The following is a 24782-nucleotide window of genomic DNA, read 5'->3' on the forward strand; positions in this document are numbered from 1 at the left end:
CACCTTTCTTCTACTTTTCTATATGCATGAATATAAGTGCTACAGTATAACACTGCCTCCTATGTACCAGAATATATTTGCTATACTATACTGTATACAAGAATATGTCCACTATAATAATGCTCCCTAAATACAAGAATATATCTACTATAATACTGCTCCTTGTGTACAAGAATATATCTTCTATAATACTGCTTCTTATGTACAAGAATATAACACCTATAACACTTCTTCTTATGTACAGGAATATACAGTGTATCTGCTATAATACCGTTCCATATTTACAGGAATATATCTGCTACAATACTGCTCCATATGTGCAAGAATATAACTACTATAATACTGCTTCTATAAACAAGAATATAATATAGTATTGACTTCTATAAACAAGAATATATGTCATATTATACTGCATCCTATATACAAGAAAATAACTGCTATAATACTGCTCCAAATGTACAAAAATATAACTATAAAACTATGACTACAACAATTATAATACTGTTTCTCAATCTCTTCCTATTCTTTGTTAAAACTGTCATGACACTACCGGATTATGGGTGGCATCTCCCCTTGCTTTGATACAGGCTCCCACTCTGGCATGGTAACAGTCATACAGATGCTGAATATTCTCCTGTGGTATGTCATTCAGGCCGGGTCACATGACATTTTACGTATACGTTACAAAAAAAGGATACAAAAACGTAGCACACCACGTTCTTGTATCCTGCACAGTCCGGTAAAAAAAGAACATATACATTTTTTTACAATGGTAAAAAAAAGGATACTTTTTTTTTTTACAATGGAACTCTATGTATGGCATCAGTCTGTGGTATCCGTTTAACGTATACGTTTTTCCATATAAACGGATGGGAAAAACATGATGTGAACCCACCCTCAAAGCTCTGTCAACTTGGACCTGTAGTTCAGCCAAGCTGGTTGCTGGCTGCTGTGCATGGGTGATCTGTCACCCCTTCCAGTCCCGATGGGGGAGAGATCTAACCATCAAGCTGGCCAGGGAAGCTGCTGGATACCCTTTAGAGCAAGTTGTGTAGTGCAGGCATTTTGTGGGCAGCCATTATACTTTTGGAACATCGGTTCTTCTAACTGAGTCACGATGCCCTAGACATAACGGTGGCTGGTCAATGTGCCCTCCACGAAAACCAGATGTGAATAACCAGCTAATGGATCCCCACAACCTTACTTGTGTGTTTCTCCTGTATGCACTATGCATGATGGCAGTAGACACTCTCCAGCCCTCCTGCAAACTCTGATATGGCCATCAATAGCAAACAGTTGTGCTTAGTGATGAAAGCAGGTTCTGATTGGCAGGCGTGCCAGGGGTTGGACTGCCACCGATAAGATATTGATGACCTATCCTGAGGATATTCGGAAAAACCTGTTTAAGTTTCCCAGGTTTCTTTTTCCATTTTCTGATGGTGTATCTGTCACGGCTGGCGGTGGGGGAAACCCCCAGCCGTGCGGTGCCAGGAGATGGTGGGGTTACCCCTTGGCCGGGACCACAGAGTTAGGGAGCAGGTCACCTCCTATAGCGTCCCTAACGCTGACCCTGTCTCCTGTCTGTATGAGCCGACCTCGGTGGTAGGAGGGCTCATACGCCGGAACCTAAGAGTCCCTACAAGCCCTCAAGTCGGCCCTGAACTAGGGGACAGAGTAAGACGACCTGCTCCTCCTAGACACGGAGGAGCAGGAGTCTCAACGGCCAAGCAACACAGGGGGAACATCAACAGACATATGGAAATGACAGGTAAGTGAGACTAGTCCTGCACTTACCTGCCACAGACACACAAACCTGGAACCCATGAACAAGTGCTGATGTCCACAGCAACATAAAGGACACAGCACACACCAGACATACAAGGGAAACCAGGAAACCATAAGCTGCACTAACAAGATAACCCCGCACACACCTAGATAACACCATGAAACACAGAATAAACTGACAGAGGTTTATGACCAGAAGGATGGTCCCCATCAGGCAGATGGAGGAGACAGGAGGCTGCTCCAGCCAGCATGGCTGAGAGCAACCTACTGAGCCCAGCCAGGGGCTGAGGCTTTATAGGCCAAGAGGCCCCACCCAACGATCAGCACACACCCAGTGAAGTCACACACACTGGGAAGGGAGTTAACCCTTCCAGCAACACAGAAGGGAAACTCACATAAAGGGGAAAACACGCAACCTCACTCACCTGTCTCCGACGGCAACGGCATGCGTGGCAACCGTGTCTTCCAGAACAGCCAACAGGCCGAGACACCTCCACAGCATGCAAACATCGCCAGACGTTGCCGCGGACAACCGCAGGTGAAGGGAGGAGTCCAGGTGCACATAAAACATCACCTCGTGCACAACAAACAACACAAAGTGCACACAGACACACAAACGGGCATTCACACAAAACCCGTTGCCAAGGGCAACCGCACGCACACTTGTTGTCCGCGGCAACCGCACCTGAGGCAAACAACTAAGTGCCCCAGCTGCGGTTGACGAACTCCCAAACCGCGGGCAACAGCATGCGGCACCCAAGGAGTCACGACCATGACCAAGGGTCGTGACAGTATCCTGCTGCAGTGATGGCACAGGCTCAGTAGCCATCACTTGCAGGTGCCTGCTGGGTTACATAGTTGGAATCCCTCTCTAACTGCCAGGATTGGAGAAAACGCAGATCCAGGTTGTTTAACACTTTAGATGCATTGGTCATCTCCCTCTTTCACCACAGCAGCCTCCTGTGATGCAATCATGGGGTGCTGAGGGGTTGCCATAGAAGCCAGGTGCCTAGCAATGGTCTCCAGAAATACCATGTATGGATGCCTTCAGTAGGTCCTAATATGTCAGATTTACTCTAATTGATATAATACACTACAATACAGGTTCAAGTCCCCTAATTGAATAAACTTCACGATTGGTATAGCAACATCCATAATGTTCTGTACAGTACAATTATTACATGGTGAAAATTGTACAAACAAATACATTTAAAAATACCAAAATTGCTGGTTTTTGTTAATTGCACCTCCCAAAAAATTCAATAAAAAGTGATAACAAAAAGTAATGTGTATTCCAAAATGGCACCCATAAAAACCACAGCTCATCCTGCTAAAAACAAGCCCTTGCAGGGCTGTAAAACTGAGGCCCAAAAACAATGGTGATATTATTATTATTTTATTTATTTTTTTATCCTCTACTCCAATAATTTGTTTAAAGTTGTGCAGTTCTTTATATAGAAAATGAAATGATGCCATTAAAAAAAAAAAAGGAAAACACACACAAAAAAGTCCTCATATAGCTATGTGAAAAGAAAAACGTTATGGCTATATGAAGGCAGGAATCAAGAAACAAAAACATTGCTGACAAAATTTGATTGGTATTTAGTGGGTTGAGAACAAGAATATAACTATTACAGGTATTTCTTTCTATGTACAAATATATAACTATTGTAATCTTGCATCCTATGTACAAGAATGTAACTAATATGATACCTCCCCTATATACAATAACCTCTATAATACTGCTTCCTATGTACAAGAATATAACTACTATAACACTGCTCCCACTGTGCAAGAATATATCCACAATAATACTGGCCCTATGTACAAAAATATACTGTAATACTGCTCCTTATGCTCAAGAATATAACTCCTATAATTGTTGCATACTATGTACAAGACTATAAAAAGTAAAATACTGTCTCTATGTACAAGAATATAACTACTATAATACTGCCCCTATGTACAAGAATATAACTACAGGGAGTGCAGAATTATTAGGCAAGTTGTATTTTTGAGGATTCATTTTATTATTGAACAACAACCATGTTCTCAATGAACCCAAAAAACTCATTAATATCAAAGCTGAATATTTCTGGAAGTAGTTTTTAGTTTGTTTTTAGTTTTAGCTATTTTAGGGGGATATCTGTGTGTGCAGGTGACTATTACTGTGCATAATTATTAGGCAACTTAACAAAAAACAAATATATACCCATTTCAATTATTTATTTTTACCAGTGAAACCAATATAACATCTCAACATTCACAAATATACATTTCTGACATTCAAAAACAAAACAAAAACAAATCAGTGACCAATATAGCCACCTTTCTTTGCAAGGACACTCAAAAGCCTGCCATCCATGGATTCTGTCAGTGTTTTGATCTGTTCACCATCAACATTGCGTGCAGCAGCAACCACAGCCTCCCAGACACTGTTCAGAGAGGTGTACTGTTTTCCCTCCGTGTAAATCTCACATTTGATGATGGACCACAGGTTCTCAATGGGGTTCAGATCAGGTGAACAAGGAGGCCATGTCATTAGATTTTCTTCTTTTATACCCTTTCTTGCCAGCCACGCTGTGGAGTACTTGGACGCGTGTGATGGAGCATTGTCCTGCATGAAAATCATGTTTTTCTTGAAGGATGCAGACTTCTTCCTGTACCACTGCTTGAAGAAGGTGTCTTCCAGAAATTGGCAGTAGGACTGGGAGTTGAGCTTGACTCCATCCTCAACCCGAAAAGGCCCCACAAGCTCATCTTTGATGATACCAGCCCAAACCAGTACTCCACCTCCACCTTGCTGGCGTCTGAGTCGGACTGGAGCTCTCTGCCCTTTACCAATCCAGCCACGGGCCCATCCATCTGGCCCATCAAGACTCACTCTCATTTCATCAGTCCATAAAACCTTAGAAAAATCAGTCTTGAGATATTTCTTGGCCCAGTCTTGACGTTTCAGCTTGTGTGTCTTGTTCAGTGGTGGTCGTCTTTCAGCCTTCCTTACCTTGGCCATGTCTCTGAGTATTGCACACCTTGTGCTTTTGGGCACTCCAGTGATGTTGCAGCTCTGAAATATGGCCAAACTGGTGGCAAGTGGCATCTTGGCAGCTGCACGCTTGACTTTTCTCAGTTCATGGGCAGTTATTTTGCGCCTTGGTTTTTCCACACGCTTCTTGCGACCCTGTTGACTATTTTGAATGAAACGCTTGATTGTTCGATGATCACGCTTCAGAAGCTTTGCAATTTTAAGAGTGCTGCATCCCTCTGCAAGATATCTCACTATTTTTGACTTTTCTGAGCCTGTCAAGTCCTTCTTTTGACCCATTTTGCCAAAGGAAAGGAAGTTGCCTAATAATTATGCACACCTGATATAGGGTGTTGATGTCATTAGACCACACCCCTTCTCATTACAGAGATGCACATCACCTAATATGCTTAATTGGTAGTAGGCTTTCGAGCCTATACAGCTTGGAGTAAGACAACATGCATAAAGAGGATGATGTGGTCAAAATACTCATTTGCCTAATAATTATGCACTCCCTGTACTATAATACTGCCCATATGTACAAGAATGTAACTACTATAATACTATCTATTTACAAGAATGTAGCTATTGTTATTTAGGGGGTTAAGAACAAGAATGTAACTATTACAGGTACCGTATTTTTCGCCCCATAAGACGCACTTTTTCTTCCCCCAAGGTTGGGGAGAAATGCCCCTGCGTCTTATGGGGCGAATGCTGCCAGTTTTACATCGCAAGCTGCGATGTATGAGCAGAGCGGGGACTCGGGGAGGGACTGGGAGGAGGAGCTGGGGGCCGGCAATAGCGGCGGGGCGGTGCAGTCAGTGTAGTATAGCACCACCCCGCCGCTGTGGTATACTAATATAAGATCTCATATTCAAGTAATAGTTATTAAACATGCCCCCCAACCGCTATTACTACCTTACATCCTAATCGCTGCTGTAGAATTCAGGCAGGCCGGGCGGGCGGCAGCGTAACTCGTGTCACCCTGCGCCGCCTACTTTATGAATGAAGTAGGCGGTGCAGGCACGTGACGTCAGTGAGACGCGCCGGCCTGAATTTTACTGAAGCGATTAGAATGTAAGGTAGTAATAGGAGTTGGGGGGCATGTTTAATAACTATTAATTCAATATGACATCTTATATTTGTATGGCGGCGGCGGCGGGCGGGCGGGGGGGGGTTCGGATTGCGATCTGTGGATGGCACTGTTACGGGGGGGGGGGGGATCTGTGAATGGCACTGTTATGGGCTGGGAGTGTCTGTGCATGGCACTGTTATGGGCTGGGGGGGTCTGTGGATGGCACATATATAACAGTGCCACCCACAGATCCCCCCCAGCCCATAACAGTGCCATCCACAGACCCCCCCCCCTGTAACAAAGCCATCCACAGATCCCCCCTGTAACAGTGTCAGCCACAGATCCCCCCCCCCCCCGTAACAGTGCAAGCCACAGATCCCCCCATAACAATGTCAGTCATCCACAGATCCCCCCATAACAGTGTCAGTCATCCACAGATCCCCCCCATAACACTGTCCTTCATCCACAGATCCCCCCATAAGTGTCCGTCATCCACAGATTTCCCCCTATAACAGTGTCCGTCATCCACAGATCCCCCCTAAAACAGTGTCCGTCATCCACAGATCCCCCCTATAACAGTGTCCGTCATCCACAGATCCCCCCTATAACAGTGTCCGTCATCCACAGATCCCCCCATAACAGTGTCCATCATCCACAGATCCCCCATAACAGTGTCCGTCATCCACAGATCCCCCATAACAGTGTCCGTCATCCACAGATCCCCCATAACAGTGTCCGTCATCCACAGATCCCCCATAACAGTGTCAGTCATCCACAGATCCCCAGTAATAGTGCCATCCACAGACCCCCATTAGTTCCAAACCCACCAAACACACAGCACACCTTTTGGTTAAAAATATTTTTTTTCTTATTTTCCTCCCCAAAAACCTAGGTGCGTCTTATGGGCCGGTGTGTCTTATAGGGCGAAAAATACGGTATTTCTTTCTATGTAAAAATATATAACTATTGTAATATTGCATCCTATGTACAAGAATGTAACTAATATGATACCTCCCCTATATACAAGAACCTCTATAATACTGCCCCCATGTACAAGAATATAACTATTATAATATTGCTTTCTATGTACAAGAATATAAAAACTATAATACTGTCCCTATATACAAGAATATAACATTTATAATACCGCCACTATGTAAAAGAATATTATTACTATAGTACTACCCACTATGTTCAGGAATATAACTATATAATATGCCCCTATCTACAAGAATCATACTAAATGACCTCTCTGCACAAGAATATAACTTCTGCAATACTGCTTCCTATTTTTAAGGATATAACTACTATAATACTCGGGCAGCTCCAAGTTTATGTGGGACCTTGGGTGAAGAAGTCTCAGTGTGCCCCTTTGCAGTGTGCCACAAGTGACAGGAGTTGTAGATATTGTGAAAGGTTTTACTTATGTAATTCTTTAATAAATATTACTGAATTAAAAGGGTTTTCTGAGATATTTTAACTGATGACCTTTCTTCTGGATAGGTCATCAGTATCTGATCGGTGATCCGATCCAATCAGCTGTTTCAATAGCATCATGGTCTTCCTGCAGCTTTGCCTAGGCCAGAGATGGCTAACCTCCGGCACTCCAGCTGTGGTGAAACTACAACTCCCAGCATGCTCCATTCATTTCTGTGGAGTTCTGAGAACAGCCATGCAAGTGTGCATCTTGGGAGTTGTAGCTGGAGTTCCGGAGGTTAGCCATCACAGGCCTAGGACATGTGATGTCACGTTCATTTGTCACATAGCCTGAGAACAGCTCAGCCCCATTGAAGCGAAAGGGGCTGAGATGTGATACAACGCACATGCACTGTAAAATGTGCTTAGCTGAGAGAAGGCCGGGGCATTACTGCAAGCACTGGTGCCTTCTTAAACAGCTGATCGGCGGGGGTCCCAGGTGTCAGACCCCCACCGATCAGATACTGATGACCTATCCAGAGGATAGATCATCAGTTAAAATATCTTGGAAAATTCTTTAAAAGGGAATCTGACTCTTCAATTCTGAACTAGAGATGAGCGAATCAGTTGGTAATAAATTGGGTTAGTTACGAACGTTCCGAAAATTTATCCGCAAGACAAACCCGGAGCTTTTCAGGTTCACTTTGGAAGAATCTATTAAAATGGTGTTCGGTGCCATTTTTCTGCACATGGCAGGAAACAGCATAAGGGAGGAAGAACATCGTGGGGCAGCAGGCAGGGAGGTGCCCTTGCAGAATGACTTAGAACATCATTCTGTGTTGGAATAAGGTTGGATGGGTGTAGTAGTCTGTGGCAGAAAGCGATCTTTGGGACAGTGTGCAGTCACAATCAAGCTTCTATCATTGTGTTAGGAACGGTAATGAGAAGGACTAGAATGAAGAATAATTGTGTAGAATTGGGAAGAGCAGAGAAAGCTTTCAGCCAGGAAGTAAGGAGTGGGGAGCTGAGGCTGGGTGTGCCTGGCACACTCAGTGCCTTTTGGCTGCAGTTACTGCCCTATAATACAGCTACAGGTCTGATCCTCCCAGAGCCAGAATGTGGGTCGTAGTTGTTCCAGCTATCCAGCCAGAAGTCGTGGTAGTAGGCCACAGTTCACTCTGGCTTCAGAAAGGTGCAACAATATCATTGAGAAGAAAGAGGATAAGATTGTGGATTGGATTGCTTACTCTTCCTCTCAGTCACAGCGGGATGATGTGGAGGTGACTTCTGAGTCTCACACCGTACCTTAGAGCCAGGGGTCACAGCATTCCTCCTGATCCTCCTCCTCCTTCCAGTCCCAGAGAAGCCTTTCAGTACCGTCCTCTATTTCTTCACTGCTCCTTCCTAGTGGGGCATCTTCTTTTTTTCTAAGACGAGGCAACAAAACCCCACCATGCCCTACGGCAGATAGTCAAGAGAGTCTCCTTGTTGATGACATATATCAGAGCAGTCGGCAATTGAACTACCCTGAGGAGGAGGTTCAGGAGGAGGAGGGGGACCCCATGTATAGCTGTGTTGGTGGTAGTAATAGTGGCACCTGTAGCCATGGTATTGGCAGTGGGGACAGCAACAGTGAAAGTTATGGCAAATACAGAGCATGAAATCGGGTGGGGGCCAAGGAGCCCACCATGATATATCACAGTCCCATAAAAGTGGCAGGGAGGGTAAGGACAGTGTACAGTCACAATCAAGCTTCTATACTAGTGTGAGGGACAGTAAATGACTAGAAAGAAGAAGAATTGTGTAAAATAGGGAAGGGCAGGGAAATGTTTCAGCCAGGGAGTGAGGAGCTGAGGCTGGGTGTGCCTTGCATAGGCAGTGCCTACTAGCTGAAGTTACTGCCTTATAATACAGCTGCAGCTGCTGTAGAACCTCAAAAGCAGCCACCTGCAAGAACAATTATTTTCTCATTTGAACAAAAAGACAGCTTTTTTTCCCCAAACCTGAAGCTTCTCTTATTGCCAACTTATTCCCAGTACAATTATCATTATGCTGCAGTGCAGACTGCTGAGCAACTAGTGGATATTTTTTATTCAGTTCATCATATCTGTCCGTGCTAAACGCATTAGAATGTAGCAGAAGCATTTTAAGGCAATAACGCCATCTGCTGCTGCTGAGCAATATTTTTTTTCTTACAGCATCTTATCTGTATTGTTTTTAAATATGGAGCAAAACCAATAATGTCATTTTTTTTAACAGCAAAATTTTATGCAAATTGCACCATACACAGAAATCAAACCACCTTCCCTGCACAATTCAAGTGTTGGTGTGGGGGAATAATCTCAATACAAGAGTGCAATGCATGTTTTTTTTCCAATGTAGAGGGTACCGTTTTAAACCTCAGTGAAAAGACCTGAAATAGTAGTCCGAAATCTGTGACAGGGCATCTCCAGAGAGTTCTATTGTTGGTGTGAGATGCAAAAATAGCAATACAAGTGTATAACGCGTGTTTTACAATCCAGGGGGGTACCAAAACACCTGAAATAGTAAGCCAAAATCTTTTACAGAGCATCTCCAGATAGTTAAAGTATTGGTGTGGGTTGCAAAAATAGCAATACAAGTGTACAAGGCATGTTTTACAATCCAGAGGGTATCGTTTTAAATCTCTGAGTGAAAACACCTGAAATAGTAGTCCAAAATCTAGCACAGGGCATCTCCAGACAGACATTAGGCCCAAATATGTTGGTGGTGCCGATACTGCATTATTCCCAAAGTAAACTGTCAATAGCAGTGTCTACAGTATGTTTGTAGAAAGGGAATTGTGCCTCTCTATCTTTAAAGTTCCCGGAAACCGTTCCATACTGTGTATATTAGGTCAAATTTCTGGAATACGGAAGGATTCCAAATGAAAGGGGCAGGCCTTGTCCTCCCAGAACCAGAATGTGGGTGGCAGTAGCAGCACCAGCTATCCAGGTAGTAGTAGTAGTAGGCCACAGTTCTCCCTGGCTTCAGAAAGGTGCAACATTATGATTGAGAAGAAAGATGATGAGATTGTGGATTGGATGGCTCACTCCACCTCTCAGTAACAGCAGGATGATGTGGAGGGGACTTCTGAGTCTCACACTGTGCCTTAAAGCCAGAGGTCACAGCCTTCCAGTGCTGTCCTCTCTGTCTTCACTGGCCCTTCCTAGTGGGGCGCTTTCTTTTTTCCTAAGAAGAGGCAACAAAACCCCACCATGCCCTACAGCACATAGTCAAGAGAGTCTCCCTGTTGATGACATGTATGAGAGCAGTCGGTGATTGGACTGCCCTGAGGAGGAGGCGGGGGACCCCATGTATAGCTGGTGGTAGTAATAGTGGCACCTGTAGCCATGGTTTTGGCAGTGGGGGCAGCGACAGTGGCAGTCAGGACAAATACAGAGCAGGGAATCCGGAGGGGGGGGGGGGGGGCAAAGAGCCCACCATGATAGATTACAGTCTAATAAAAGTGGCAGGGAGGGTGAGGACTCATATGATGATTGTGTGTTGGACAGGACCTGGGAGCCAGATTGGGATGCTGAGGAGGAGGTTACATGAGAGGAGGAGGGCAGTGGCAGTAGCAGCAATAAAGAGCAGAGGCGATGTATAGCCAGAACCTCCCAAAGAACTGCAAGGGCCAGATCTACTACAGAAACTGTTGATGCCGCTGACACTGTGGGTGCATTAGGCCCAAAGTGTACCAGAGCTAAGCAAAGCTCGGCTGCCTTTAGCTCTTTGTGAGTATCTTCCGTCTGGCAGTTTTTCTTCATGCTAATGGAAGACAGAAGCATAGCCCTGTGCTAGCTCTGCAAGAGTAAAATAAGCCACAGTCAAACAAAGCTCTATTGAATAACATGAAGTGGCATCACCTCATCCCATGGGCAAACAGAGGTGGCAGCCAGCTACAGCAACAAGTTTCCTTTTTCTACTGGTCTCCCTTGCGGCAGCCAGACCGCATCCACGGGCAGTCTGGCATCTTTCACATTGTTGTCATCACTTTCTGCTTCTGCTCAGACTCCTTCTCCCCTCTGTTGTCAGCCATAGATAACACAATGCGTGGCAAGGAAAGAACTTTACACACCCAGCAATCCAGTGGTGAATAAGCTTAATTCCCACCTTGCTAAGTTGATGGTGGTGCAGTCGCTGCAGTACCATTTAGTCGATTTTGATGACTTTAGGGAGCTGATGGTGTGCCCTCAGCCTAACTAGAAGATATCTAAGCCAGCATTATTTCTCCCAAAATGGCATCCCTGCCTTGTACTCTCATGTGGCGGAGAACTTGGGCTGTTCCTTGGACTGACTGGGGGAATGCCACTGTGAAAGCACCTGCAGCATCTGTGAGGATGAGGAGTTGCTACTGGAGGAGAAGGAGGAGTCAGAGGTGGAGGATGTTGATGACAATGAGTGACACCGGCCACTACACCCTATCGCCTTAGTGCCGGAAAGAACTGGCTACTTGGACACGATGGCCAGAATGGCGAGCTGTATGCATGCTTGCATACAGGCGCATCATTCACATGAAGCAGTCTGATGATTACTAGATAGCCATACTTTTAGACCCTCTCTTTTAAAGCAAAATGGGGGAATGTTTTCCTCCCTTCCAAAAGGAGGCCAAATTAGGTTATTACCAGGAAACACTGTGTATGTGACTTGCCGCAGATTTCAGCAGCAGACACCTGCTGCCAGCATGTTTCAAAGGGAGGACCCTCTATGCCCCCCATAGAGTTACACACCTCGAGCTGCCACATGCAGCAGAAGCTGCAGCAGCAACCAGTTAGGTCTCCTCATCATGATGGAACAGATTTTTAATGTGCCGCACCAGGCTGAGGCAAATAAGCAAGCGAAAACCTCCCACCTCAACACCCAGGTTCAGTCCTACCTAGACTCTGGTCTGTCTTTGCTGAATTCCTTGACCCCATGAACTTCTGGGCACACTAGTACAGTGGCCCAAACTGACCCAGTATGTTCTCTGTCTCCTTTCTAGCCCAGCCTCCAGATTAACCTTAAAGAGGGTTTTCAACACCTCAGGGGGGCGTGGTGACACCCAAACAGACCAGTGTCCAAAACATCACTTTTGTCAAAATGAACCAATCCTAGATTTCGGCCGATTTTCACGCCCCTTCTGACTGAGGCTGATGAATAGATCTGGCCTTGCTGACAGTGCCCATCTTGCCACTGTTGCTGCCTGCCTACTATCATGTTGCCTGCCTACCATCCTGTTTCGTACAGCTGCTGCAGTGATTCTGCCACTGTTTCTGCTAATCCTCTACTGCCAACACTATTAACATATATACTGCAAAAAATATAGAGATCTGTAGTACTACTCCTGTATTACAGGGCAAAACTACTGGATGGGACACTAAAGGTGCAAAACTACTGGATAGGGCACTAAAGGGGCAGAACAACTGGATAGGGTAGTAAAAGGGCAGAACTACTTGATGGGGGCACTAAAGGGGCAAAACTACTGGATGGGGTACTAAAGGGGCAAATCTACTGGATGGGGCACTAAAGGGGGCAAAACTACTGGATGGGGCACTAAAGGGGGCAAAACTACTCGATGGGGCACTAAAGGGGCAGAACAACTGGATAGGGTAGTAAAAGGGCAGAACTACTTGATGGGGGCACTAAAGGGGCAAAACTACTGGATGGGGCACTAAAGGGGCAAATCTACTGGATGGGGCACTAAAGGGGGCAAAACTACTGGATGGGGCACTAAAGGGGGCAAAACTACTGGATGGGCACTAAAGGGGGAAAAACTACTGGATGGGCACTAAAGGGGGAAAAACCTACTGGATGGGCACTAAAGGGGGAAAAACTACTGGATGGGCACTAAAGGGGGAAAAACTACTGGATGGGCACTAAAGGGGGAAAAACTACTGGATGGGCACTAAAGGAGGCACAACTACTGGATGGTGAACTAAAGGGGCAGGACTACTAGATGGGGGAACTTAGGGGCAAAACTACTAGATGGGGTAGTAAAAGGGCACAACTACTGGATGGTGCACTAAAGGGGCAGGACTACTAGATGGGGCACTAAAGGGGCAGAACTACTTGATGGGGGCACTAAAGGGGCAAAACTACTGGATGGGGCACTAAAGGGGCAAATCTACTGGATGGGGCACTAAAGGGGGCAAAACTACTGGATGGGGCACTAAAGGGGGCAAAACTACTGGATGGGGCACTAAAGGGGGCAAAACTACTGTATGGGCACTAAAGGGGGCAAAACTACTGTATGGGCACTAAAGGGGCAAAACTACTGAATGGGCACTAAAGGGGCAAAACTACTGGATGGGCACTAAAGGGGGAAAAACTACTGGATGGGCACTAAAGGGGGAAAAACTACTGGATGGGCACTAAAGGGGGCAAAACTACTGGATGGGCACTAAAGGAGGCACAACTACTGGATGGTGCACTAAAGGGGCAGGACTACTAGATGGGGGAACTTAGGGGCAAAACTACTGGATGGGGCAGCATTACTGGATTGGGAGCACTAAGTGGCAGTATAAAAGCACACAGAGCTATGGGGACTGAGTATTGCGGATGTGCTAGCGGCCATCTAGCAACCCATGTCCTCAGCTCTATATACAAAATTCTGATGACAGGTTCCCTTTAATGGCGTGACATCTTTTCCCAAAAATTCTGAGTACTAGGAGACTAGAGATTGTTATATTCCAATTTTCAAGGGCAATTGGAGTCACTTTGGTTCAGGTAGAATTAATTTGGTTCTGAACTGAACTTGGTTCTGAGCCGCTGTCAGCACTCAAAGCTCCACTGAAAAACATAGTCTGGACAGCAAAGAAATAGGGGCAGTAGGAAAAAAATAAATAGAGATCTGTAGTACTACTCCTGTATTACTGATAGTGGTCCGGAATGATGGTGACAGATTTCCTTTAAATAATTAAAGGGGTTCTGCAGTTTGTTTAAACTGATGATCTATCCTCTGGATAGATCATCATCTGTTCGGCGGGGGTCTGACACCCAGGACCCCCGCCGATCAGCTGTTTGAGAAGGCAGTGACACTCCAGGAGAGCCGCGGCCTTCCCACTGTTTACCGCAGGCCCAGTGACGTCATTACTAGTATCAACTGGCCTGGGCGCAGCTAAGCTCTGTTCCCTTGAATGGAGCTTAGCCCCGCCCAGGCCAGTTGATACAAGTCATGACGTCACTGGGCCAGCGGTAAACAGTGAGAAGGCCGTGGCACTACTGGAGCGCCACTGCCTTCTCAAACAGCTGATCGGTGGGGATCTAGGGCTTCGGACCCCCGCCGATCAGATGCTGATGATCTATCCAGAGGATAGATCATCACTCAGTTTGAACAAACTGCAGAATCCCTTTAAATTATTTAAAGGAAATTTGTCACCATTATTCCGGACCACTATCAGTAATACAGGAGTAGTACTACAGATCTCTATTTTTTTTATTTTCCTACTTCCTACTAGTGGCAGTATTTCTGAAACTGCGCAGTTTGCGAGCTGTTCATGTGTTGCTGTGGTGAAAGTGTGTCGTGAGCGCATTGCCCTGCACTCCTGAAGGGGGTGCCAGATGGTCCCCCTTATTCAGGCACCCGGTCACCGGAACGATTCATCCAGCTCCCTGCTTCACTATGAAGCAGCCTGTGCTCTCTAGCAGCAGGCACGATGTAGTGACACAGTGCGCCTGCTGAGCTCTGTGCAAAGAGCGCACAGGATGGGACTCTGCCTGCGCACTCTCCATTTCAGCAGGCTCGATGATGTCATCACATCGTGCCTGCTGCTAGTGGAGAGTGGGGGCCTGCTGCTGGAGAGGCTGCAAGATAAGTATTGGATTTTTTTTACTTACTGATGGGGGCACTAAAGGTGGTAAAACTACTGGATGGGACATTAAAGGTGCAAAACTACTGGTTAGGACACTAAAGGGGGCAGAACAACTGGATGGAGTACTAAAAGGGCAGGACTACTTGATAGGGGCACTAAAGGGGCAAAACTACTGGATGGGACACTAAAGGGGGCAACACTATTAGATGGGACAAAAGATGCAGAATTACTGGATGGGGCACTAAAGGGGAAAATCTACTAGATGGGACACTAAAGGGGGCAAAACTACTGGATGGGGCACTAAAGGGGGCAAAACTACTGGATGGGGCACTAAAGGGGGCAAAACTACTAGATGGGACACTAAAGGGGGCAAATCTACTAGATGGGACACTAAAGGGGGAAAAACTACTGGATGGGGCACTAAAGGGGGCAAAACTACTGGATGGGGCACTAAAGGGGCAGGACTATTAGATGGGGGAACTAAGGGGCAAAACTACTGGATGGGGCACTAAGGGGCAGCATTACTGGATTGGGAGCACTAAGTGGCAGCATTACTGGATGGGGCACTAAGGGGGCAGCACTACTGGATGGGGGCACTATGGGGGAAAAACTGGATGGGGACACTAAGATGCAGAACTACTGAAATGGGGGCACTAAGAGGGCAGCATTATTGGACTGGGGCACTAAGGGGCATCACTACTGGATGAGGGCATTAAGGGGCAGGACTACTGGATGTGAATACTAAGGGGGCAAAACTACTGGATGGGGAACTAAGAGGGCAGAACTACTGAATTGGGGGCACAGAGGGGACAGCTCTATCAGATGGGTGCACCAAGAGGGCATCACTACTTGAGGGTACCAAGGGAGCCTTTTACTGTGTAGGGACACTAAGGAGGCATTTTACTCTTTGGGACACTTAAAGGGCTTAACTACTGTATGGGGGCACTAATAGGGCATAACTACTATGAGGTGACACTATGGGGACATAACTAGTGCATGGGGCATAATTAATGTTTGTGGGGGCACTATGGGGAATAATTGCTTTGTGGGGCACAAAGAGGGCATAACTACTGTTCAGGGACACAAAGGGGGCATTCTACACTGATTGGTCCCTTAAGGGTCATTCTACTGTGTGAGGGCACTAACATTGCATTCTTACTATGAGGGAGCACTAAACGGGCATTACTACTGTGAAAGGGCAGGCACATGCTGCAGCTGCAACATTCTGCATGTATGGCCTCTTCTGGACGGACTTGAATCTGCAGAACGTTGAAGGTGGCGAAAAGTTTTTGAGCCGCTTACATCACAAAAAAAGTGCCAAATGGCTAGGCAGGTAACCAGCAGTTGCTGCGCTATTTGGAGCCTTTTTTTCTAATGGCAATGGTAACGTTCCACAGATCCAGGCCTGTGCAGAAGTGGTTATAGCATGAGGCACACTATAGGGAGGCACAGAACATGAGGCACCAAAGAGGAAGAGGCACTATATAAAGGGGGCATAGATCCTAGAATTATATAAAGTGACACTATATACAGTGGGCACAACAAATGTGGCACTATATAAGGGGGTCATACCATTCAGAGCACTGTGTGTGTGGTGCTTTATTTTCAGGGTGCATAGCATGTGACATGGCTGTATTTAGGGGCCCAATCTATGCTGCTTTTTTATTGAGGGTACAGTATGTGGCACTAAGCGGATTTTATGTAAGTATATACAGTGCTGCCCATAATTATTCATACCCCTGGCAAATTTTGACTTAAAGTTACTTTTATTCAACCAGCAAGTGATTTCTTGATGGGAAATGACATAGGTGTCTCCCAAAAGATAATAAGACGATGTACAAGAGGCATTATTGTGGAAAAGAACAACATTTCTCAGCTTTTATTTACATTTGAGCAAAAAATACAAGATGTTCCGCACTCTGAGAGGACGTGGTCGGAAGCCAAAAGTGACACCTGTGCTGACCAGGAGGATAGTTAGAGAGGTGAAAAAGAATCCAAGGATGATCACCACCAAGGCCATCCTGCTGAATATAGGTTCTGCTGGTGGCAATGTCTCAAGGCAGACAATCCAACAGACACGGCACAATGCAGACCAAGGAGGACACCACTTCTCCAGATAAGGCACACAAAAGCTTGCTTGGCCTTTGCAAAAGCTCATCTGGACAAAGAAGAAGACTTCTGGTCTTCTGTGTTATGGTCAAATGAAACAAAAATTGAATTGTTTGGTCACAATGATGTTTCCTTTATTTGGCATAAAAAAGGAGAAGCCTTCAACCCAAAGAACACCATCCCCACTGTCAAACATGGTGGTGGGAAACTAATGCTTTGGGGGTGTTTTTCAGCCAATGGACCTGGGAACCTAATCACAGTAAATGGCACCATGAAAAAAGATCAATACATGAGGATTCTCAACGACAACATCAGGCAGTCTGCAGAGAAACGTGGCCTTGGGCACCAGTGGACATTTCAGCATGACAATGACCCAAAACACAGCAAAAGTGGTGAAGAAATGGTTAGCAGACAACAACATTAACGTTCTGGAGTGGCCCAGCCAGAGTCCAGACTTAAATCCAATTGAGAATCTGTGGAGGGAGCTAAAGATCAGGGTGATGGCAAGAAGACCCTCCAACCTGAAAGATTTGGAGCTAATTTCTAAAGATGAATGGGCAAAAATACCTGTGGAGACATGCAAAAAGCTGGTCTGCAATTATAGGAAGTGTTTGATTGCTGTAATAGCCAATGAAGGCTTTTCTATTGATTATTGAGAAGGGTATGAATAATTTTGGACTGGACACTTTTTGCTCAAATGTAAATAAAAGCTGAGAAATGTTTTTTTTCCACAATAATGCCTCTTGTACATCGTCTTATTATCTTTTGTGAGACACCTATGTCATTTCCCGTCAAAAAATTACTTGCTGGTTGAATTAAAGTAACTTTAAGTCAAAATTTGCCAGGGGTATGAATAATTATGGGCAGCACTGTAGGTTGCCGATGTGTTTATTCTGCCACTGACTGTGTCTGATCAGTGCTGTAGTCACTTAAATGGTATACAGCATGATGATGGGTGGTAGCATTCTCTTTTGTGAATCTACCACTCCCAGCATACCTTTACACAGGTTCAGGCCATGTTGGGACCTGTAGTTTCACATACTTATATGTCAAGGGCTAACCTGAATATGCAAAGGATATCTGTATTGAGCTGTTTTTGAGCTGGTACTGTGTATATGTATATATATATATATATATATATATATATATATATATACACACACACACACACTGTATTGGTTCTGGTGCTGTATTTATGTAAGGAGTTTAGGTGTGGTTGTACTAAGGACCCACTTCATTCCCCTCTCAGTAATAGTGCGACTATTATGCACCTTTCAGTAATAATGCCCCCACTCAGTAATAGTGCCTTTTTTATGCCCCTCTCAAGTAAAACCTAAACTAACCTTATTTCCACAAAGAGATAGGACTTCCTCAGTGGCTGCAGCCCGGTGATGCCTTTGCCACCCTCACCGAGTTGCTAATGCATCCAGTTCTGCATACAGGTGAAACTCGAATAATTTGAATATTGTGCAAAGTTCATTTTTTTCAGTAATGCACACTTAAAAGGTGAAACTAACATATGAGATAGACTCAAGCCTTTATTTGTTATAATTTGGATGATTATGGCTTAGGGTACTTTCACACTTGCGTTGTTTGATTCCGGCAGGCAGTTCCGTTGCCTGAGCTGACTGCCTGATCAGGCAAACTGTATGCAAACGGATGTCATTTTTTCTGACTGATCAGGCATTTTTCTGACTGATCAGGATCCTGATCAGTCAGAAAAATGCCTGATCAGTCAGAAAAATGCATTGCAATACCGGATCCGTTTTTCCGGTGTCATCAGGCAAAACGGATCCGTTTTTTTTTTTTTTTTCATTTTTAAAGGTCTGCGCATGCACAGACCGGAAGGACGGATCCGGCATTCCGGTATTTTGAATGCTGGATCCGGCACTAATACATTCCTATGGAAAAAAATGCCGGATCCGGCATTCAGGCAAGTCTTCCATTTTTTTCGCCGGAGATAAAACCGTAGCATGCTACGGTTTTCTCTTTTGCCTGATCAGTCAAAACGACTGAACTGAAGACATCCTGATGCATCCTGAACGGATTACTCTCCATTCAGAATGCATGGGGATATGCCTGATCAGTTCTTTTCCGGTATAGAGCCCCTGTGACGGAACTCTATGCCGGAAAAGAAAAACGCAAGTGTGAAAGTACCCTTACAGCTTATGAAACCCCAAAGTCACAATTTTGAGGTACCCTTTGCTCAGGGGATATGGATTCATTAGCTGACTAGAGTGGGACACTTTGAGCCTAGAATATTGAACCTTTTCACAAAATTCGAATTTTAAGCTGCAATAATGCATTTCCTTTTAATTTGCATTACTGAAATAAATGGACTTTTGCACAATATTCTAATTTTTCGAGTTTCACCTGTAGGTTGCAGGCTTAAACAACCATCAAGATGTGTAATTGGTAGGGCAGGAAGCCAAGGGCTATCTGCTCCACCATGTGAAGACAAGGCTGTGATACAACTGGCCTGTGAATACTGTTTCCAAGAATACAATTACTATAATACTGCTACTATGTACAAGAATATAACTATTAGAATGCTGTCCCTATGTACATGAATACAACTATTATAATATTGCTCCCTGTATACAAGAATATAACTACTAAAATACTGCCTCCTATGTACAAGAATATACGATAACTACTATAATACTGCTCCTATGTACCAGAATATAACTACTATAATACTGCAAGAATATAACTTATAATACTGCTCCTATGCACAAACATATAATCACTATAATATATAATATGTACAAGAATATAACTTCTAAATAATGTTTACTGTGTATGAGAATATAGTTTTTATACTTCTGTCCTGCCACATTCAAGATTATAACTATTATAATACTGCCTGCTATGTATAAGATAACTATTATAATACTGATCCTATGTACAAGATATAACTACTATGGGGGCGGAGTCTGACTGCCAACCTGGACGGTCGCATGTAGGAGAGCTCCTCTCACAGTAACCCTGCAACCTGGTTAATTTTGCACTTAAACCCAGCAAAGTATGGGGAAAGTCGGCCGATTTATCCCCAGAGACAAGACGGACTCCCCAAGAGCTGACCGAGGGGCTACTGAAATGGAGAGGTACCTAAATAAGAAGCCGGCCAGCAGCACCAGCGGTGGGGCTAAGATGGCGCCGTCCGCTCCGGATGACTGGTCTGTGGACTCGGATGGAGCCACAGGGGTGCAACCTGACCTAGAAGATGTGTCCTTGCAGCCGGGTACAGCTCCCATATCGCGGAAATTTCTCCAACAGGCCCTCTCTATGGCCATAGCTCCTGTGATGCAAGACTTGCAAGAAATCAAGTCGGATATAAAGCAGATCGGCTTCAGAGTGGAGATGCTGGAAGGCAACCAGGCGGCCATTTTATCACACGCACATGCCTTAGGTGCTAATGCCGCAGCCTGCATGGTCTCCCTGGACACTGCCTTCTCTTTAATTGAAGACCAGGAGAACCGCAGCCGGCGGAAGAACATTCGCCTGCGCGGCCTCTCTGAACAGATTCCACACGAGGAGTTGCCTGCAGTGGCGGCCGCCATCTTTGACAGCCTCGTGGGAGAAGAAGGTGCCGGTAGCATAGAAATTGAGCGCATTCACCGGTCACTCCGGCCAAAGCCGAAAGAAAATGAAAACCCAAGAGACGTGGTGTGCGGTCTCCTGAAATATACAGACACAGCAGCGATCCTGAGAGCTGCAAGAGAACAGAAGGAACTCACCTACAAAGAATCCAGGATCCTCTTGTTCCAGGATTTGGCGCCAACAACGCTGAACAAGCGGAGGGCCCTCCGACCCCTCACTGATCACCTGCGCCACATTAAGACCCCTTACAAGTGGCTATTTCCCTTTGGCCTCACGTTTGCCATAGGGGGCAGAAGATGCACCATCAGGGTACCGGGGGATCTTGCAGCAGCGTGGGAGCTACTCCAGACCTCCCCTATGGACATCCCGTCATGGCTGCCATCGGCGGAGACCGGGGTCCCGCTACCAGAGTTACCGGGGGTGCAGAGGTGGAACATTGCAGCGCCGAGGAAGAAGACCGGTTCCAGATTTCGGGACACTTGAGCACCTTCGGTTGAAAGGTTACTAATCATTAAACCGGGGTCTCCGGTTGTGATGCCGCAACACTCAGTTAGTTAATATTGCGTCTCGTAAGCTCATGTGCTAGTTTACATGCAAAATGTCGACTTATGTTATTTATGTTATTCATGTTAATTTACACGTTTTGTGGCATGCTGTCTATACATAACGACTAGCAGGCTTAGTTTTGGGCAGTCTGATAACGCCTCAGCGAATTTGTCGTATGTGCTGGGTTTTACCAGATAGCACTTTGTACTGCACCAGGTTTGTCAGGGCGAGCTGGACCTTCAGGACTATTCTTGTGTTCTAGGTCCTGTTTCTTCCCCTACATGCCTCACATCAGGGGTCTACCTGTGCAACCCTGGTGCAAGCACATCTGTGGAGAGGTATACACACTGAGCATGCTGCTTGTTTGGGGTCCGCTCAGACGTGCTAACCCTCTCTTATGTTATTTAGTCGCAGTCCTAGGTTTAGAAGAGATTGTGCACTATGTTAATGTTTTATGTTCTACAAAATCTCTAGTGTCATGGCTATTCAGGCTGTTATATACAGATGCTCTTAGATATACAAGATGTCTAGGTTAAAGTGTACCTCTTTCAATGTTAGGGGTTTTAACACTCCCCAAAAAAGATCCCAGGTTATAAGACTGCTGAGAAAATCCCACACTGACATCTGTTTCTTCCAGGAACTACATTTTAAAACTAACAGTGTCCCCACCCTCCAAAAGAGCTACTTCAATAACTGGTACCTTAGTACATTTGACAAAGCCAAGAGAGGGGTGGGTATAGCCATTGCCAAAAGAGTTCCCTTCAGAATGACAGATTCACAGATGGATCCTGAGGGCAGGTTTGTGTTCGTGAAGGGATTCATTGGCACGCAGCGGTTAACTTTGGCCAGTCTGTATAGTCCTAATAGAGGACAAAAGCTTTGGATCTCCCAGACTTTACAAAAATTCACCATATTTGCTGAAGGGATGTGCTTGGTTGGAGGGGATCTAAATGTGCCTCTGAACCCCTTCGTGGACACATCTGATGGTTCCACGCAACAAACGCAGGCGACATTGGGCCACATAAATGCCTGCATAGTAGAGGCAAAATTGACGGACGCATGGCGCTTGGTACACCCAAATGGTAGAGACTACACCTTTTTTTCTGCAGCTCACAATGTCTACAAGAGACTGGACTATCTCTTAGTCTCAGACACTTGCATGGAAATGATTGAACAGGCGGTTATAGATCCGATCACAATTTCGGATCATGCCCCAGTATGAGTGGTAGTCCAATTTGCTAGCTTACCCATCCAGACCAAACAGTGGAGGCTGAACGAGACATTGCTAGATAGGAAAGAAACAGTTGAATTATTGTCACAGAGGTTGTCGTGGTTTTTTAGGGAGAATTTAACGCCAGATGTCTCACAGGAGACTGTATGGGAAACACACAAATCTGTGATGAGAGGAGAATTGATATCCATAGGGACTAGGGTCAAGAAGGAGAGGCAACAACTGCTCCACTCTCTTCTTAAGCAGATTGCTGATCTGGAGACTATACATAAGAGATCGAAAGCCTTGAAGACACAGCAGGAGCTTCTTCTCCTGAGAGCAAAACTGAAGGATCATCTCAACGCCTGCCATGCCAGGGCGTATCAGTATGCTCAGTTTTGCTTTTTCTCTCACGGAGACAAAGGCACGAAGCTTATGGCTTCACTAATCAAACAAAGGAAAGACTCCATGTATATCTCCAGTATCCGGTCCACAGACGGTTCGCAATTACACAGGACTGCAGATATAGCCAAAGAATTTCAAAAGTTTTACCAGGAACTGTACGGGCTCGATAACCGATCCTCACACCCAGAGCCGACTGCAGACTCGGTGATAACAGATTTTCTTCATCGCTTAAAATTACCCCAACTTAGTAGTGAGGAGGGGAACTCACTGATGGTGCCGGTCACTGATTCAGAAGTAATGAGGACCCTGAAATCCATGCCCCTAAGAAAGTGCCCTGGCCCAGATGGATTTCCAGTGGGCTATTATAGAAAATTTGCGGACATTTTATGTCCACATCTCACAAACTGGTGCAACGCTCTTCTTACAGGGGGGCAGCTGCATAGTCAATCCCTGGAAGCCACAGTAACCATTCTACCTAAGCCTGGGAAGGACCCTACACTCTGCGGGAGTTATAGGCCCATTTCTCTCCTAAATGTTGACATCAAGGTTTGGGCGAAGCTCTTAGCCTCTCGCCTCAGCTCGTTCCTCCCTAAGCTAATACATCCTGACCAAGCTGGGTTCGTGCCAGGAAGGGAGGGGAACCATAACTCCTGCAGAGTAGTTACGGCCATTCAGTGGGCAAAAAGACAAGATCTTCCACTGGTCTGCTTGAGCGTGGATGCGGAGAAGGCCTTTGACCGGGTGAATTGGAACTTCATGCAGAAGGCGCTACATAGTTTTGGCATCCCAATACCATTTCAGAGAGCGATTATGACCCTATACACTAATCCGAGCGCCAAGATTAGAGTCAATGGTACTCTGTCGCCCTCGTTCCCCATTCATAACGGCACCCGCCAGGGCTGCCCCTCATCACCAGCTCTCTACATTTTGGTAATGGAGACTCTTCTCCAAGCCATTAGGATTCACCCTAATATCAGAGGGGTTAGAGCCAAGAATGACATGATTGAATACACCAATGTCGCCTATGCTGACGACCTCTTAGTGCTAATTTCCAACCCGGTCGAGGCCTTCCCGCATCTTCTCTCTCTGTTTGAGCTTTATGGTAAGATCTCTAACTACAAGGTAAATTACTCTAAATCAGAAGTTCTGAACATATCAGCTCCCTCGAGAAGCGTTCTCTCCCTTAAAACCACGACACCTTTCATCTGGCAATCCTCCCATATTACCTACTTAGGTATAAAAATCCCAGCGGATCTAGGGAATATTTTTCAGCTGAATTATAAACCCCTGATATCAGAGATACAGAGTCAACTTGGTTCTTTACGTGTCCCATTCACCTCTTGGATGGGGAGGAAAAACTTGATAAAAGCCTTTATACTTCCTAAAGTACTGTATGTTATGCAGATGTTACCTGTTCACCTCCCTGCCTCATTCTTCACACAGATGCGCAGATTATTTTCTGCCTATCTGTGGGGGGGAAAGGGCGCTAGGATAGCGCATGGCAGACTGATTTTACGGAAGAATCAAGGGGGTTTCGCATTGCCGGATGTTCAGCTCTATTATAGGGCCATACACCTCAGAAGATGGATGCAACTCCATGTACCTAGCTGCTCAACAGTCGGCAATGAGCTGGAATTGTTCCAGCTGTCTCAGTTACAGAGGGCAGCACTGTGGGGCCTGGGCTCAGCTTCTCTACATACATACACACTACTCAGAGGCACGGGTCAAGTAGTCAAGCAGCTCAATAGAGATCATGGTTTGCTACGCGATCCTTCGTCAGTCATGCCTGCAGACCTG

This window comes from Bufo gargarizans, chromosome 2 (assembly GCF_014858855.1).
Source record: "Bufo gargarizans isolate SCDJY-AF-19 chromosome 2, ASM1485885v1, whole genome shotgun sequence".
NCBI classification, from domain to species: Eukaryota; Metazoa; Chordata; class Amphibia; order Anura; family Bufonidae; genus Bufo; species Bufo gargarizans.